Source organism: Aphelocoma coerulescens, chromosome 1A (genome assembly GCF_041296385.1).
Source record: "Aphelocoma coerulescens isolate FSJ_1873_10779 chromosome 1A, UR_Acoe_1.0, whole genome shotgun sequence".
NCBI classification, from domain to species: Eukaryota; Metazoa; Chordata; class Aves; order Passeriformes; family Corvidae; genus Aphelocoma; species Aphelocoma coerulescens.
In genome coordinates this window covers 70,075,749-70,094,165 of record NC_091014.1, presented here as the reverse complement: position 1 = coordinate 70,094,165, position 18,417 = coordinate 70,075,749, and the positions used below count along the sequence as shown (strand labels likewise).

The following is an 18,417-nucleotide window of genomic DNA, read 5'->3' as shown; positions in this document are numbered from 1 at the left end:
AAGGCACGGGCGGGGCCAGCGGCTCGGGCCGCGTTGGGGGCAGGGATCCGCCGAGCCTCGAGGCCTTCTTGGCTGAATATCACATAGAAAACTAATAATGCAAGAAGTGATGGAAAGGTTTCCTTGTTATTATTACAGAATCGCAGAGTGGTTTGGGTTGGAAAGGACTTAAAGATCATCTGGTTCTGCCCCATACATTGGGCAGAGTCTCCTTCCACTAGACCAGGTTGCTCCATGCCCCATCCAACCTGGCCTGGAACACTTCCAGGGATGAGGCAGCCACATTTTCTCACCTTGCAACTTTTGCTTGCTCTACACCAACACGAATCTAGTACAGAACATTAAGCATATAATGCAGGATAAAACACATCGCATACACAAGTAACTCTAGTATTTATGTGGCGATGCCATTAATTTTCTTTCTTCCCGAGTGGCAGTGAGCTGCTGATCAGTGCTGTTTGCAGCAGTATCCTGGCAGGGCTGTGAAGCTGTGCTTGTTTTGGCTGGAGTAGGGTTCATTTTCTTCAAGTGGCTGCTATGAGGCTGTGTTTTGTTTGCTATGAGGCTGTCTTGGACACAGGGATGATAATAGAGATGTTTTCATTATTGCTGAGCAGTGCTTGCACAGAGCCAAGGCCTTTTCTACTCCTTGTACTGCCACACTGGGGAGGGGGCTTGGGGTGTGTGGGAAGCTGTGAGGAGGCACAGTCGGGAGAGGTGACCCCAAGTGACCCAAGGGGATATTCCATACATAAGGCATCATGCTCAGTATATTGGGGAGGAACGGAGAGGGGAGGGGGGAGGAGGAAGGCTGGGACATTTGATGTTACAGCGTTTGTCTTCCCAAGACACAGCGACACGTGATGGGGCCCTGCTCTCATGGACATGAACACCTGCCTGCCCTTGGGAAGCAGGGAATTAATTCCTTGATTTGCTTTGCTTGCGTGTGCAGGTTTTGCTTTCCCTATTACACTTTCTTCATCTCAATCCAGGAGTTTTCTAGCTTTTACCCTTCTGATTCTCTCCCCAGTCCTGCTGGTGGGGAGTGAGTGAGTGGCTGCCTGGGCTGGGCTGCTGGCTGGGGTTAAACCACGACAGAAGCAGCAGTGCCAGGTTCCTGTTAGTGCTGAAGTAGGGCTGGGGAGGATCTGTGGGAAGGGGAAGAAGCACAGCAAATAGTGAATCGAAAGAAGGGTGAGGTATACTTAAACCCTTTAGCAATGCAAGTTTCAGGGACAGTATCAACTGCTCCCTCTGGATCAGGAAATTAACCTTGAAAATAAAGTGAATGGCCTGTGTTGCCTGTTGCTGATGCCTGATTTGAAAGGCATGTGAAACTACAAAGTCACAGTCACTGTTCAGGCCATAGAGAGAGAACCACCCCCAGGAATAAGGCCAAGGTGGTACTGCCTGTGGTATGCTCGCTCTTTGTTGTTGGAGGCTATGTAAGAATCTTTTCTTTGGGCATATTTCCCCATATCTGTCCCCTTGCTAAGATAATCGAACCAATGAAATCATTTTTAAAAAGCATTAGAAAAGGAGAGGTAGAAGGAGGAGTTTGCCACGTCATAGCTTTAGAGAAGTAAATTGATAGTTCTGGGTTGGTTTATGCTCTAGGTGTGGATATTTGCATTCTCAGGTTGTCAACAGATCATCAAGGATAATAAAACTCAGATCCATCCTCGGGGTAGTTTCAGGACTGACTGATAAGGTAGCAAATAATTCAAACATTGAGTCAGCAATATATTGCCAGCTTTAAATAGTAGATAATAATAAAAATGAAGGCAAACTGTACATTAATTTGCTTATATTTATTTGTCCTTTGTTTTTTCAGCCAGTTCCAGTGAAAACATACATTTCTGCATTAATCCACTCAGGAATCTGAAATACTACCAGGACCTTTGCTGAATACTTTATTGAAACAGTGTTAACAGTATGGAGCAGGAAAGTGAAGCACCACAAGCAGAAAGAAGCTACAAATGCAAGCATGTTCTATTGTCCACTTAAATACAATCAGGAAGGATTTTGGATCAGGCCTGAGTAAAAGCAAACAAAGAAACACTGCTGGATTTATCCTGTTTGTTGGTAATGCCCAAATCATTGACTTCCTTAGCAACTTTAAACAGAACCAATTTATGTCAAACAACACAACTGGGTGAGGCAAAAGGGATAACCGTATCAAGGAGTCCCAAATTATTGTTATTTTCATAGTGATTCCAGCCTTAAGTGTCAAACCCTTTGCTTCAAGTTAAAAACCACTGTGGTTGGATTGCTGTAACCTCTTGCTACCCTGTAAATCCTTCTCTCTGGTGTCCTCCACTTGCAGCTGTAGTATTTCCTTGTTTGCCCTGACTCTGGTATTCAGCTGACTCTGTAGTAAGCAAAATCAGCTTTCAGAGACTTGAAACTGAAATATTGATTGGTATGAACAACGTATGAATGGAAGTGGCTGTGTGCAAGCACCAGAAGAAACAGCAGAGCAAAGGTTAAAAGAATGGCCTGTGTTAGTAACCAAAACCACAGCTTGAGGCATGAAACAATCCGAGAAATGAATTGTTTTTCTCAAACCGGAAGTTCCACATTCCGTAGCATAGACAACTTGTCAGCAGAAAATCCTACCATCTGACATGCTGGACATGGCAGGAAGATACAGCATGTCACAAATACCATTTATTTCCTGTTTGTTTAACTGGGAGCAGACCATAGAATGAGGAAACAGAAAATGAGCAAAGAAGTTCCATGACGTGCGCGGAGGCAGAAGCAGCCAGACTGTGAAGCACAAGGATGCCACAGTCAGTGCTGGGTCCCACGAGCTTTCAAGACCCTTCCAAAACAGTTTTCCACTGCCAGTGGAAAATAACACAAGATTTACTGAGAGAGTGTGATGGTTGGTGCCCATCCCTTTTGTTACATGCAACATGGATCCTGGCAAAACCAGCACCCCTCGGGGGCTGTGAGTATGCGGTTTTGACAGTGTGAACAGAGTTGGATAAATTGTATGAATATGAATGAAAGCTGGGGAAGTGAGTGAAATGAAGCATACCTAAATGCAACTTCTGCAACTTGACTAGGTGCAGATGGATTTTGAAAAAAATGCTGCCTTGTTTGATGTATCTGCAGTCGAAGTGTGCAGGGCGTGGTTACACTGGATTCTGTGGAGCTGCCCTGCTCTATGTAGAGGGTATTCCTGCTCTAAATAGTTGATGCAGCTCAGCTTCCCTGTGTCTGACCACATCAGCAGTTCTGTCCCTCCGGGGATGGCTAAAGTGTGCAGAAACACCCTGGGAATAAAGCTGTCAAACCGGCTTTCCTTTTTTTTTATTTTTTTTTCCTGGCTTGTGACCTGTTCAGTTTCTCTTATTGTCACCCTACCTCTTGAGATGCCTCTTTCAGGTCTCAGCTTTGGCTCACCTTACAGTTATTCTCTGCCCCACGTCCAACTGTTTTTCTTGCCTTGGATTCCCCAGACTGTTTCAAATAGCATTTTGCAGAAACATCCTGGGACCACTGTTCTCTTGTTCCCCCCGCCTCCATTTCTTACACAGCCTTCCACCAGTTCAGTACTATTTGCTTACTTAGCTAATGGCTGCGTTTGCAACTTGCCTGAGGCTTTCCAGGTAATTTTGAGGCTTCTTTGTTCTGTGGAAACTGTTAAACTATGTGATAAAAGTTCAGCTGGTGGGAGGTGTGTCAGACATTGAAATATTATAGTTTATAACTTAAACATTTTCAAGAAGGACTTTTAAAACTGTATTACAAAAGCTGCGGAGAATACCACCATACCCTGAACAGGCCTTCGGAGTGAGGCCCTACACACCGCTGGCTGATGGAGATAAGATAAAATGACTCAGGTCTGGTCTGGGGGAGAAGAATACGTTCAGAGGGATCAAGCTTAGCACCTTCAGGGTGGAGACCACAGCCCCGGGGCTATCAGCTGCCGGGCTCGCACAGACCCTCGAACCAAAGGGTGGAGGGAGAGAGACCTTGGGTGTGCGTTGGAAAAGCCTCTGGTCAGAGATGAAGTGACCACCCATCCTCCACCGTGCAGAGGAGCCCAGCGGTGGGGCCCCTTCACCGCGCGGAAAAAGCTTATCCATAGCAGAAGGGGGTGTCGTGGCCCATCAAAGGCCCCCCAAAGGGGTTCCCCAGAGCAGGTTTTAATCTCGTTTTTGGGTATAGTTTGAACCTTCAAAGTTCTTTCCATTTTATACACAGAGACTTAATTTTCTTTGCTCTTCTGTGTTTAATACCGGATTGTAACAGAGGTGGGAGGTCTCTTCTCACCTGACATGCCTGTCCCACACAAGCCCAATAACTGCAGTCAGTTCAGACTGTCTCATCCCCAGCACAGGGACTGGAAGAAGACACAGTCTTCACTGTAAATTTTAACTGTGACTCTGAAACATAGATTTAGAAGAAACATAAAGATTTTAGTTATAGGCTAGCTGTGTTGAGATTAGTTGGAATAGGAAAGAACCTGGGCCCAGTGAGAGTTAATTAAAATAGTTAGGAGAGCTGGACCTGAAATGTTTTTTAAGATGTTAGTAACTGCCAAATAACTGATGATCTGTCATCTGCATGTTTGCTTAGCTGTGCTTAGAACGAGCAGTAGAAACATTGATAAGTTGGTGTAGAGAGCAAGGACAATCACCATTTTCCTCCCTTTGTGGGAACCCGTCCAAAAGTCATGAAAGAAGAAACTTAGAGGTCACTAAAGTAATTAGGATTGTTTAAGCTCAGAAAGGCAAAAAGGTCAAAATGAGGAAGATGAGTTACTTCATCTTTTTTAGGACCACTGACCCAATTCAAGACCACCGACTCAATTCAGATCACACACTACACATGCTTAATGACATTTAAGCTCATTTCCATATGAAGCGGAGACTGGGAGGTGTTGATGTTATGAATATGCATTTGTATTTTGGATATTCATAATATTTGGAAATAAAAAGTGTCATATTTGCTTGTATCGGGGCCCTGCGTCTTAGGGAACTATCCCACGCAGTGCCTGGCGCCAAACAAAACATTCACTTTCTAACTCTAAACTGTTAGAGAGTTTTTGTCAGTCTCAGTTGGATATTGATATTAGATTGATATTCATATTTTGGTAAATCAACTCTGCTCACATCCTTTCCTGGAGCGGATTGGGCTGTGGGGCTGGCTGGGCAGGGACATGCCTCCCAGGCACCTGTCCAGAGAGAAGGAAAAGGAGCACGATCCAAATGGGAAAAAGCCAGTTGGGACTGTACAAGAAATGGTGAAATTATTATGAGAAATTTAGGGGAGGAGCAAGTGTGGGAAAATAAGGGGATGGTCAGTGACTGGAGTGAGTGTCGATGTGTGAGTATGTGATGGACCAGCTGGTGTAAAGGTGAAGGCTTGGGAGCTGGGGGCAAGTGCATCTCCAGGGACCAGCTCAGGATGTGATGGGGCCTGTTTGTCTCTAGGGGCAAAACCACGGGGAGGTCAGCTATGAGACCTGGAATGTCCTGGCTAGCTCTGTGTGACAGTCTGTCCTGGCAGCTGGAATGTGACTGTGCCTTGTGGGTCCCTCTGTGTGACCACAGCATGGAAGGGCTGCAGTGTGGGAGTGGGGGTCATGTGCCTGGGAAGCCTCATCTTATAAGAGATCTTATAATAAGATAAGAGATCTTATAAGATAATAAATAAATAAGAGATCTGAGACACCTGTTATCTTAGGTGGAGGACAGCCCAGCAGCTGGAATTACAGGAGAGGAAGGGAGAAGAGAAGGAGAAAGATACACCTGGAATGGCAAATTCTCCCAACAGTGCCAAGAAGGAGAGCTGTGATGTGTTCTCTGGGCCCTTTCCCTCCCTGCCCCTCCACTGCCCCCCTCCTCCCTCCTTCCCACAGCACTGCAATTTTTAAATTTTGACTCCCTTGTATCTCCTTTCTCAATCTTTCTCTGAGCAGTTCCCTGTCTCTGTATTTGCCCTATAGTCCCTGGCTGCTTCTTCCTTTGCTGTCTCTCTGTCTCTGGCTCCCAGGCAGTATTTTGGAGTTTGTCTTGGGGTGACCTTATGATGTATATCCCATATCGCTGCCTATGCCCAGAAATTAATTCCTGTGCCTTTCTATGCCTCTAAACTGAGCCTGAGAGGGGAAGGAAAAAACTGAGTAAAACTTTTGCAAAGCAGTTCGCAGCTTGTTCCAGATAGCAATTGGTTTTCCCCACTGCGGCGGCGGGGGGGGGGGGGGGGTGGGCAAAGAAGCACCCGGCTTTCTGCGCCCAGAACAGTTTTTTTCTTGGCCAGTGGTTCAGCTGCTTTGTTCTCCGGAGAGAGACTGAGAGTTGAATTCTTCTTTCTCTGGAATTTCAGATTTTCTCCCTTTTCTACTGGACTGCTTGATTGCTTCAATATCAGAGCACATCGGGAGGACTTTCCACCGAGCACAAAGGGCCTGGCCCTGGGCCAAGCCCCAGCTCCGAGGAGACCAAAGGGAGGACTCTAACGCTTTCCCAGGTTTTTCCTCCACAGCGAGAGATTTTACCATTTAACATTATTTTCCTTTCCCGTGTGTTTGTTAAATAAATAGTTTTATCTTCACTTTCCTTCAAGGAAAATTTATTTTTTCCCGAACCTGGTGGGGGAGGGGTGGTTGTGTCTTCTCTCAGAGTATATATTTCTAAATTTGGCCAAACTGGTACAGAATTCTTCCCTCTCTGTCCTGGAGCCTGTTGGTGTTTCTCCTATCTCTGTGTCTCTCTATCCGGCAGCTTGTCCCTGTTCAAGGTTTTCCTGCTTGGCTCTGTAGCATGGAGTGAGTCTATTTCTGTCTCTCTCTCTCTCTCTTTGCACTGCTGCCTGCCCCTCATTTTGAAATCCTCCCTCTCTGTCCTGTGGCCTACTGTGTTCTTTCTCTGTCTCTCCTTTTTCTGGTTCCCAGTCCCTATTTATCAATTACTTCTTTCTCTTTCAGTCTGGGCTGGATCACAATCTTTAATTCCTCCTTTCTTTCCCTGAGGCCCATCTTTCTTTCTCCTGCACACCTTGTGCTCTTTGTCCCTGTTTTAATTCCTCTCTCCCTGCTGTGCTTCCTGTGCAGGTGATCCTGTGTCAGGTCTTTATCCTATCTTTTAATTTCTTACTCTCCCTCTGTTAGCCCATTGCTGTCATATTGTTTTGCCATCTCTGTGTTCAGCTCCATATTCCTGTTTTTTCCTTCTCCTCTCTCTGCACCCTGTTGCCCCTGGCTGTTTTTAATTTCTCCATCTCTCTCTGCCTGGCTCCAGCTCCAGCTCCCTGTGTTTTCATTCCTTCCTCTCTGTCACGTAGCCCATCAGTATTTTTAATTTCTCTGACTCTCTTTGTCCTGCTCCCTGTGGTTCAGTTTCTTCCTTCTCAGCCCTGTGGACAGTGTGATGCTGGTTCCTTCTCTGCCTCTCCTTTTTCCATTTCCCTGTTGTTTGCTTTGAATCCCATGCACTCCCTGCATCTTATTGCTTCCCACCCCCGTGTTTTAATTCCTCCCTTCCTGCTGCATAGCCCCTTGCTTTTTCCTTTTTTCATCTCTCTCCATCCATCTTGCTGTGCCCACTTTTTAATCCTTCCCCTCTGCTCTGTACCCTGCTGCTATTTTTGCCCTTTTATATCTGTTTGTCCAGCTGCCTATCCCTAGTGGTTCATTCTGCCCTCTTCCTCCTGCACCCACCGCTGTTCCCCGCCATCGCCATCCCTCTCTGCTCCCAGTGCCCCTGTGGCCAGCTTTCTGTGTCTGGTCACTAATTGCTCTGTCGATCCCGACTTTCTCTCCGCTCACTCTTAGGACACGGCTGGGATATGGATGGGGTCTGCGTCCCGTCTGCCACCCGCTGACGGATCTCGGTACTGCTGCTGCCCCCGCCACGCCCGAGTGGGTTCATTTAGGGATCCCCCCACCCCCCTTAATTATTACAGGTTGGGGGTCACCCCAAAGCCTCCCCCTTTTCACCCCTAAAATCCCCCCGACAGGATCCAGCACATGCGGACGATCGATGGGGAAACTGCAACGGGCTGGTGAGTGAGCGGGGGTTTTGGGGTGCCCTGGCATTTTGGGCGGTGGTTTCCATAATTTCGGAGGTTCTCTCATAATTTTTGGCGGGTTTAAAATAATTTTTGGGGTGGCGCAGTCATTTTGCGGGGGGGGGAGTCCCATAATTCTGGGAAGTTCCCCTGTCATTTGCGGGGGATTCCCCATCATTTTGGGGGAGTCCCTCATAATTTTGGAGGATTCCTAATGGTTTGGCGGGGTCTCCTTATTGGGGAGGGGGGAGTCCCCATAATTTTGGGGCTGATGCGCGTCATTTTGAAGGGGTTCTTCATTTGCGGCTATGGGGTGGTGGGTACTGGGCCCCATAGGGTTGCCTGACTTCTCCCCTGAGGCCGTGGGGGTCTTGGAGGGGAGGAAGGGGGGGGGCTAAGGGAATGTCTCGTCTCTATGGGGCAGCCCTGGGTCCCCTATGGGGACTGTAGGACGCACCCCTATAGGGTGTTCCCCGTGTCTTTCCCCCCAGTGCTTTTTCAATGACTCCTCGTTAAAAAGTAATTAAAATCCACAGAGACGGGGGCGTGGCTCGTACCTGCCTGTACTCTGGGGGGACACGCGTCAGGAATCTCCACATCTCCTCTGGAACCCCCTTCTGTGCCCGCTAAAATGGGAACTGGGACGCCCTGGGACCACGCTCCCAGGTCTGGGGTGATGTCTCGGCTACACTGCCACGGATTCCCCCCCAGTATTGTGTTTGCACACGTTGGTGACAGTCCTGGAGAACTGGGGGATATTTGGAACGATCCAGCAATGCCTGGTGGCCTCATTAGGAATTAATGACGAGGAAAATGGCCAGGAAATGGGGATACGACACAGTTTTACAGTCTATGTTATTTTGTAGGAGACAGGAAAAATAGGATAACGCCTCTTAGGGAGTTGTTTTTTTGTTGTTTTTTTTTTTTGTTTGTTTGTTTTTTTATTTTTTTGCTTTAAGAGGTAATTGGGATGCAAAGAAAAACGGATTTGTGCCGCAGGAACCCCGAGGGAATGCAAAGTGTGATTAAAACTGGGGTGGCAACTCAGCATCCGAACTCAGGGGCACATCCAGGCTCTCCTGTCCCAGGTGAGTCCCCGTGAGTAACGGAGGCAGTTTAGAGAAGCCTCGGGAAGGCGGAGTTGGGAAAGAAGGACTAGATCAAAAGAGGCAAGAACTGTGGCAGGAACTGGGCTGGACAGAAGGGGACCGGAGGCAGCTCTGTTTTACGTGAAATGCGCAATTCGTTTTTCCTGAGAACTCTATCCGGGTGCACAGAGTCCACTCGAGGGGCTTTGGAATAACGGGAGGAGGGAGGGCGCCGGGCTCCGGACGGGAGCAGCGACACGGCGGCCCTCCTTTACGGCAGTGTGGCGAGTACGGCGGGGCGGTGGCTGTGCTTTGCGTCAGTGTGGCGAGCACGGTGGGGCTGTGGCTGGGCTTTACGGCAGTGTGGCGGGTACGGCGGGACGGTGGCTGTGCTTTACGGCAGTGTGGCGGGTACGGCGGGACGGTGGCTGTGCTTTACGGCAGTGTGGCGCTGAGGTGGTAGAGTGCTTTACGGCAGTGTGGTGGCCCAGGTGGTTACAACCCAAAAATGCCTGAAAATTCATAGGGAGGGTGTGTAAAATGCTAAATCCTGTTAATGTTCTCATTTATATGTGTATATCGACAGGTAATAATAATTTATTTAAAAATTGATTTCGAAATAAACCCCCGTACCTGCCATATTATATACTGGGTTTAAGAATATAAGGACTTCTTAATAGATCCATAGGGCTTGAAAAGACAAATACAACTTTTTAATATATAAATGGAACTATAATTAAGGGCTTGAAATGTGAGAAATTATGATCTATATGAAGGAAATAGAAATAGCTCTTTGTGGTGAGCTCGGCGAGGAGCAGAGCTGTTGCTGAGTGTCATCAGGGTAAAATTGAGGTAATCTGTAGGAAGCAGGTAGGGAAAATTTGGGAGATAAAGGCTGTATTGTAGAGAATGAACATTTTGAGATGAAAACATAGTAATCAGTAGTGCAGAAGTGGGGAGGATTTGGGTGATAAAATTTGAGGTAATCCATAGGGGAAAGAATGAAGGTAAAAATGAGGTTCTTAGTAGAAGACATTTTGGGGGTAAAATTGAGGTAATTTGTATTGGACAGGTAGGGAAAATTTTGAAGATAAAAGTTGAGGTAATCTGTAAGGGATGGTGGATATTTTGGAAGGAAATAATGAGCTAATCTGTAGGAGACAGAATAAACATTTTGGGGGATAAAAGAGGTGATCTGGGGTTCTAAAATCTAGGTAAACTGCAGGGCACATAATGAATATTTTAGGGTTATAATCTGATCTAATCTGTAGGGGACATTTTGAAGTAAGATTGAGGCAATTAGTAGGTGACATTTTGGGGGTAAAGGTGAGGTTCTTTGTAGGGGACAGGTAGGGAGAATCGAGGGGTAAAACCTAAGGTAATCTGTAAGGCACAGAATGAACTTTTTTTGGTAAATGTGAGGTAACCTACAGGGGACAGAATGAACATCTTGGGTTTAATATCTGAGGTAATCAGTAGGGGACAGAGAGAACATTTTGAGGTAAAATTGGGGTAATCAGTAGGGAACATCTTGGGAGTAAAACCTGAGGTAATCAGGGGATGTTTTGGGGTTAAAATCTAAGGTAATTTTCTAGGGGACAGAATGAACATTTTTAAGGGGAAAAGCAAATGGATTGGGAGGGGGAGCAGAGGTGATGTTTTTGAGACAAATGCTGAATTAATATAGATGAAACAAAAATAGCCTTTCTTGGGTGGTGAATCTGGGGCACTTTAGAGAGAAAAAAGAACCTTTCTGAGAGAAAGTAGGGGACTGAATAGTTTGGAGAAGAAATTTGAGGTAATCTTTAAGGCATAGAATGAACATTTTGCAGGGAAAATTGAGGTAATTTATGGAAGGGCTTGGGCATGAGAATCTTACTTAATCTACAGGGGACAAGTATGGGACTTGTTCTTAGGGAACAACTGAGGTAGTGTATAGGGGAGAGAATGCAAAAAAACTACATAATCTGCAGAGGGGAATAAAGTGAATATTTTAGGAATGAAGTTGAGTTAGTCTTTTGGGGAGAGAATGAAAATATTGAGGTAAAATGAGGTAATCAGTAGAGGACAGTTAGGGAAAATTTGGGAGTAAAATTGAGATAATCTCCAGGATAGAGAATGGATATTTTGAGGTAAAAATGACATAATCAGTAGTGTATAGGAAGGAAAATTTTGGGGCTAAAAGTTGATATAATCTCTGTGGGAGAGAATGAACATTTTAAGATAAAATAATGTAATCTGTAGCGGACAGGTAGAGAAAATATTGGGGGTAAAACTTCAGGTAGTCTGTTGGGAGAGAATGATGAATTTGAGGTAAAAAATGAGGTGATGAGTAATGGACAGAAAGGGAAAATCTTGAGGGAAAATATTGAGGAAATCAGTAGTGGACAGGGGAAGTTTTTGGGGTAAAACTTGAGGTAATGTGTAAGGTACAAGGAATTTTTGAGGCAAAATCTGAGGTAGTCTGTAGGGGACAGAATGAACATTTTGGGAACAAGATAGTGGTGATCAGGGATGCTTTGTGGTAGTAAAATCTAGGTAATGTATGGGGAAAAATAATATTTTAGGGGTAAAATCTGAGTTAATCTGCAGGGTAGAGAAGGAATATATTGCAGTAAAAATGAGGTAATCAGTAATGGGCACTTAGGGAAAGTTTTGAGCATAAAATATGAAGTAATCTGTAGGGAGAGAATGAACACGTTCAGGTAAAACTGAATTTGAGTTAATGTGTAGAGAAGAGAAAAGAACGTTTTGAGATAAATATGAGGTGGTAAGTAGTGGACAGGTAGCAAAATTTTTGAGAGTAAACCTGGGGTGGTCTATAAGCCAGAGAATGAACATTCTGAGGTAAAAATGAATTAATCAGGGTTCAGGTGGGGAAAATTTTGGGGGTAGAACTTGAGGTAACATGGAAGGGATAGAATATTTTTGAGGAAAATCCTGAGGTAATCTGCAGGGGACAGAATGAACATTTTGGGAATAAGACAGAGGTAATCAGTAGAATTTTTGGTGGTAAAATCTAGCTGATCTGGGGGGGTGGGGAATTAACATTTTGGGGATAAAATCTGAGTTAATCTGTAGGGGACAGAATGAAAATATTGAGGTAAACTTAGGCAATCCATAGTGGACAGGTAGGGAAAATTTTGGTGGTAAAGCTTGAAATAATCTGTAGGGCAGAGAATGAACATTTGGAGGTAAAAATGAGGTACTCAGTGTGGACAGGTAGGGAAAGTTTTGGCAGTAGCCTTTGAGGACATGAGATGCCAAGGGCTGTGGACATGCAGCTGTGCCAGTTCAATTAAAGCAGAAGGAAAATCCAAGACTTCTCTAGCATGAGTATTTTAACTGGATGTGTGTAAACACCTTTTTGCTATGTCCTGCACTTGGGTCACAACACTCCCAGGCAGCTCCAGGCTGGGGCAGCGAGGCTGGAAAGTGCCTGGTGGGGAAGGACCTGGGGGTGCTGGTGATAGTGGCTGCACATGAGCCCAGGTGGGCAAGAGGCCAGTGGTACCTGGCCTGCATCACTGTGGCCAGCAGGCCGAGGGCAGTGACTGCCCTCTGTGCTGGGTACTGCTGAGGCACCTCAGGTGCTGTGTCCAGTTCTGGTCCCATCATGACAAGGGTACTGAGGGGCTGGAGCATGTCCAGAGAAGGGAATGGAGCTGGGGAAGGGTCTGGAGTGCCAGGAGTGCTGAGGGAGCTGGGCAGGCTCAGCCTGGAGAAAAGGAGGCTCCAGGGCTGCTCCATCTGCTCATCCCCAGCCTGGATTGGTCTCGGGGGTTGTCCTGACCCAGGTGCAGCACCAGCACCTGGTCTTGTTGAACCTCACGGGATTCCCATGGGCCACTTCTGGGGCTTGTCCAGATCCCTCTGGATTGGCCTCTCCTTCAGGTGTGTCACTGCACCCTCAGCTTGGTGTCATCTGCAAAGCTGCTGAGGCTGCACTCGATCCCTTCCTCTGTGTTATTAATGGAGGTATTTAAATAACACTGATCCCAGTATGGACCCCTGAAGGACACCACTTATCACTAATATCCATTGGGACACTGAGCCATTGACCACAACCCTCTGGGTATGACCATCCAAGCACTTTTTTTTCCATCTAACAGTCCACTCATCAAATCCATCTCTCCCAAATTCATAGAGAAGGGTGTGGGGGACCATGTCTTTACAGAAGCCTTTTACAGCTGTTATAATAATAAGCTGTTACAAATTTTCATGTTTCTTTTTTACTTCTTTTCAGTTAACTGCTTTGTTTCAAGAACCTCCTTGAAACTCCCTGAAATCTGTTTCATACAGGTAATGGTCACATAATCAATTTGGGGCACTTGCCTCCCAGATAATTTATATATTTGATCCATACACTCCCTGTGTGCACTCATATTTTTGTTCTAGCAGGTGTGCTGCTTCAGGTCATTTGCCAAGGCTGGACACAAGCACACAAAAAGGACGTTACTGTCATAGTTATGAGTGCAAATCATCTAGGTAAGCATAGGTCAGCCAGAGGAGACCTTGTGCTGATAAACAAAAAAGCAATTTTTTCAAGGCAAGTGGCATTCTCATGGTTGTCAGTAGTAGGAAAAAAAAAGGGAAATATTCAGCTCTGGGTCATGTTTTTCTCAACCCTTCTGAGCAGAGGTACTGGGGGAAAACTTAATGCAAAACTTCAAGTGAAATAATGTTGAAACACTGCATATGGAGATAACCTGAGTTCTAACTGCAGTCTCTTAGAAGACTATGGAACAAACTCTTGGAAATTCATTTACCATTGTGTTTAACATCTTGTTGAATGAGGAGTGCACTCTTATGAAACTGTGTGAAACTGGGAGGAGCAGTTGCTACACTGAGAATTAGGCTTGCCATTCACAGGGATCTTGACGGGGTGGAGAAATGGGCTGACAGTAACCCTGTGAAGGTTGAATGAGTGAATCTAAGTCCTGCACCTGGAAGGGAGTAATCCCTTGCAATCATACAGGCTGGGGCTGACTGTCTAGGAAGCAGATCTGCAGAAAAAAACCAGGGGGTTCCTTGTGAACAACCAGTTGCCCATGAGCTAGTGGTGTGGCCTTGTGGCAAAAAAGCCCATTGGCTTCCTAGGATGTTTTAGTAAGACGTAGCCAGCAGACCTAGGGAAGTGATCCTTCCTCTCTGCTTGGCACAGGTGAGACCACAGTTGGAGTTCTGTGCCCAGTTTCGGGCTCCCCAGGATAAGGATACCAACATACTGGCACAAGAGTAATGGGAGACCACCAAGCTGTTTGAAGCTCTGGCATGTGACATGTGAAGAAAGGCTGAAAGAGCTCAGTGTGTCCAGCCTGGAGCAAAGAAGGTGAAGGTGAGACCCTACTGTGTGTTCTACTATGAAAAGCATGGACAAAGAAAATGATTACACAGAAGAAGGATCCAGACTCTCAAGATGCACAAGGAAAGGACAAGAGGCAACAGACACAAACAATAAGATCTTCCAATTAGATATGGGGTAAAAACTCTTCCCACTGAGGATGGAGATCCAGCAGCCTCTTTGGGAACCTATCACCACTGCGGTGCCCAGAGAGGCTGCTGGAGTTTTTCAAAGCTTGACTAAGCAAGGTCCTGAGCAAAATCCATCTAACCTTGAAGATGGCTCTGCTGTGAACAGGAGAGTGGGTGAGCAGACCTCTAGGGGTCCCCTCCAACCTGAATTATTCAGTGATTCTATAAGGGGAGAAGGAGGAGTGATATCATCTTCTACCCTCCATTAAAGATTTCACCTTGAAACCTCAGACCACAATCCTACAGTCGCAGGAACACAAGTACATAGAGAACAGAGCAGTGTGGAAAGGATGTGTTCCCATCTGGTCTAGCACATTCTGCATTGTGTTATAGAGGCTATTCCTGCTAGCAGTGCCTACTGCCTCCTCCAGCACCACATCCACATGTGGGCCCTTCTGCGCTGTGTTACCTCAGGCCTTGTGTCTTTTTATCTAGTTGCAGTTTCCTGGGCTTCCAAGTTCTCTAGCTTGCTTGAAAAGGGCTCTTTTTCAAGCCCAGCTGACCTTGTTTCCTGCTTGCTCTTCTTTCTCCTCTTTTCCTTCCTGTTAGCCTATTAGGTTCTTCTTGTCTGCATTGACCAAGATTCCAACTCCCTTCTAGCACTCTAGTTCTGTGCAGACTAAAGCCTTCCAGACATCAGCTAATGCTTAATGCTTGTTACAGTACCCAGCATGATCTGCTATACTCATTTTTACCAGTGGCTCATTCTCCCAGGTAGTCTTTACAAACATTACCTAAAATTTAGCAGTTGTTAGCATAAGCCTGAATTCACAAGAGTTAGTAGTACAGTGGAGACAGCATGGTGAGTCTCTTGAGCTCCTTGGTCTTTCCAGTAATCCTTCTTGCTGTGAGGTAGTGGGATGCTGAAAATCAGCAGGAGTTGCTTGCAACTCTTTGGGAAAGATTACTGTGATTTAGAGCCTGTGGAGTAAGCTAATAATAGAGGTAAATGATAAGAATTTAAAGAGAAGGATAAATGAAGCTAATGAAAATGAAGCAAAACTCCAACACGAAGTAAATGTTTAGATTATTAAAAAAAAAATCCACAAAATTTCCAGTCATAAAGGATGGAAGCTGTATGAAGAAATAAACTGTAAGGAACAATAGGGAAGGCTGCGTTGTTCTCTGCTTAAAATCAGACCCACCACATGTCATGCTATCAGTGCAAAGCACTTGGATCTTCCTATTCTCCTTTCCCACCTTCAGGGCTGAGCATCTCACACAGCTGTGGTACCAGGCTGGAGCTCTTCTTCTCCTGTGATGGTTCTGGGCCCAGGAGCCCCAAGAGTAGGAACAAAACTAAAGAGCACTGATAGGCAGAAGACGTGTGGCTGTCAATGCCCCAGAAAGGCAAAGACTAAAAGACTGGTCAGAAATCAAAGGACCAAATAGGTGGTGATGACACAGTAAAAACCATGTTATGTCTTGACTGCCCAGCTGCTTCTGGGGCCCTGGGAGAGGTGCATGGGATAAAAACAACCCATTTGAGAGACACAGAATCACACAATATGCTGAGTTGGAAGGGACTCATCCGGATCATGGATTCTAACTCCTGGCCCTGCACAGACACCTCAACAATCCCACCCCATGCCTGAGACCATTGTCCAAACGCTCCTGGAGCTCTGGCAGCCTTGGGACTGTGACCATTCCCTGGGGAGCCTTTTCCAGAGCCCACTCACACTCTGGGTGAAGAACCTTTTCCTGATATCCAGCTTAAACCCTACCCTGGCACAGCTCCAGCTGTTCCCTTGAGTCTCGTCACGGGAGTGAAGAGATCAGTACCTGCGCCTCCACTGCTCCTCGGGAGGATGTTGAAGACTACGATGAAGTCTCCCCTCAGTCTCCTCCAGGCTGAACAATGTGCTGGTGCGTTTGTAACCACTAGATGGAACTCAACCTCTTTGCATTAATTTACTGATCCTCCGCAGGGAGTTCATCCTGATTGTAGGTAAGGCTGTGGGTCTGGTAGCTGAATGTCGACACCTGTGCTCAGTAGCAAAGGGCTTTTATGGAAATACAAGGAGCAAGAGCTCCTAAAATACGGGTAAATAATTCATTCATTCCAGTGAGCAAGGATACTGAATATTTTATGTCCAAATCATGGTAATGTTATTGGTTCCTACTGAGTGGCACTAAAGCCTCTGATGACTTGATGGAGAGCACTGGGATACAGCCTCCATTAGACAGACCACCAGCAAATAATTTGAATAAGTCATTTAGCATGGTTGTGGCTTGATTCCCCCTTTGCTAAAGTGAGTTTTGAAACTGTCTGCCTTAAAGTGTGCTTGAGCATCCAGTATGTTATTCTTGAAACTATTTAATACTCCTTGGTGGTGTACATCTTGCCAATATACAGTGGCAGACAACTGCAGTCATCTACAATACAAATCCTACACTCTGCTGTCCTTCAGTTTCTGAGACTCCAGACTTGTTTTCTTACAGCCCACTAAATAAAACAAACTAAAGGAAAACTACCATTCATTTCTTAAAGGCTTAGAATATTTAATTATAATTAAAGAATAACCAGTATTATAAATCCTAGAAGCCCAAGGAAAGATCAGCTCTGTGTTGTACTGTGTCTTGTACAGAGTAAAAGGAATTCCTTCCCTTAAGCAGGTTACAGCCTTTCACAGGAAAAAATGGACCTGGGAACAAAGAAAACAAGCAGTGCCCTAGTAAATGCAAAAAAAGCCATCACTTGACATGAGGGAATTCAGAGGCAAAAGAGTAGCTCAGCAGCTTAGGAGCACTGATGCTGTGAGTTTACAGCAATTCATACCAGGTCAGGATACGCTTCAGGCAGGGGAAGTGTCTTTCTTAATGTCCGATTCAAAGTCTAGCCTAGCATTGAACCAAATCTTCTGAATCCTGATCACAAGGCTTTGTTTTCATGCACTTGCTTCACCACTGGCCAGCCCCTGGAAAGGCAGCTTGCTTGTCTCAGAGCTCAAGGACTCCGCTGAAACATCATTGCACACAGCTTGGAGGAACCCAGCCGGGATTTTAGATGAGCACAGAGTAATGTGGAGAAAGACTAGTTCAGATCTGAAACAGAAGAGACTGAAAATTAATTGTTTAATTGTTTTAAAGGAGTAACAGCTGGGAGAAGAGTAGAATTCTTGCTATTACCAAACAAATTTTTAAAATAGTTTGTGGTCATCTGTTTACCCATTTCTTTTCCTATCCCATATTGTCGTCCCCCCCCCCCCTTCCCTTGCCGCTAGCCCTGCCCCCTCCCTCAGGTTCTCCCTATTGGTTCCTGTACCCCAACTCCGCCCATGTACCACCCCTGCAAGCTGACAAAACCCCCCTGCGCCCAGATCACGAGGTCTTTTTGCCTCTGGGAGTTGCCAGGGCGAGATGTACTCATTAAAGGTCCTCTGAAATCCTTATGGAGAGACTCTTCTTGCCTCCTTTGCCGTCACTGGGTTGTAGAGCTGATAGCTGGCCAGAGCAAGAGTGCAGAGCCACCCAAAAATGACTCCGGGAGGGCAGAATGGCTGCCCTGCCCTAAGCAGCCCCGCTGGGCTCTCAGGGAAAGCTGCAGCTTGCTAAACTAAACCTAGCATTACAACAATAGTTCCTATTCTAAATGATGCTTAATGATTAAGTATTGCCTTTTCTCACCAAACACAGTATCTGTAGCTGTTATCAGGTAAGTAGGTTGCGTGTTAATTGACTATATTATTCCAGATGCATTAGCCACTTTCAGAGTCCATAGAGATTATTTTTCCTTACCTGCATTGAGGTGATACTGTGACTATATTAA

General features: G+C 45.8%; 1 long non-coding RNA gene across 1 annotated transcript; it reads right to left on the bottom strand.

Annotated features, from left to right (window-relative positions):
- Positions 1–16,603: 16,603 nt before the first annotated feature.
- LOC138104319 (uncharacterized) lies at positions 16,604–17,861 on the bottom strand. The gene is made up of 3 exons (XR_011148012.1): positions 17,778–17,861; positions 17,428–17,693; positions 16,604–17,293 (listed from the first exon to the last, which is right to left on the bottom strand). It is a non-coding gene; the product is annotated as an uncharacterized lncRNA (long non-coding RNA).
- Between the last annotated feature and the right edge of the window lie 556 nt (positions 17,862–18,417).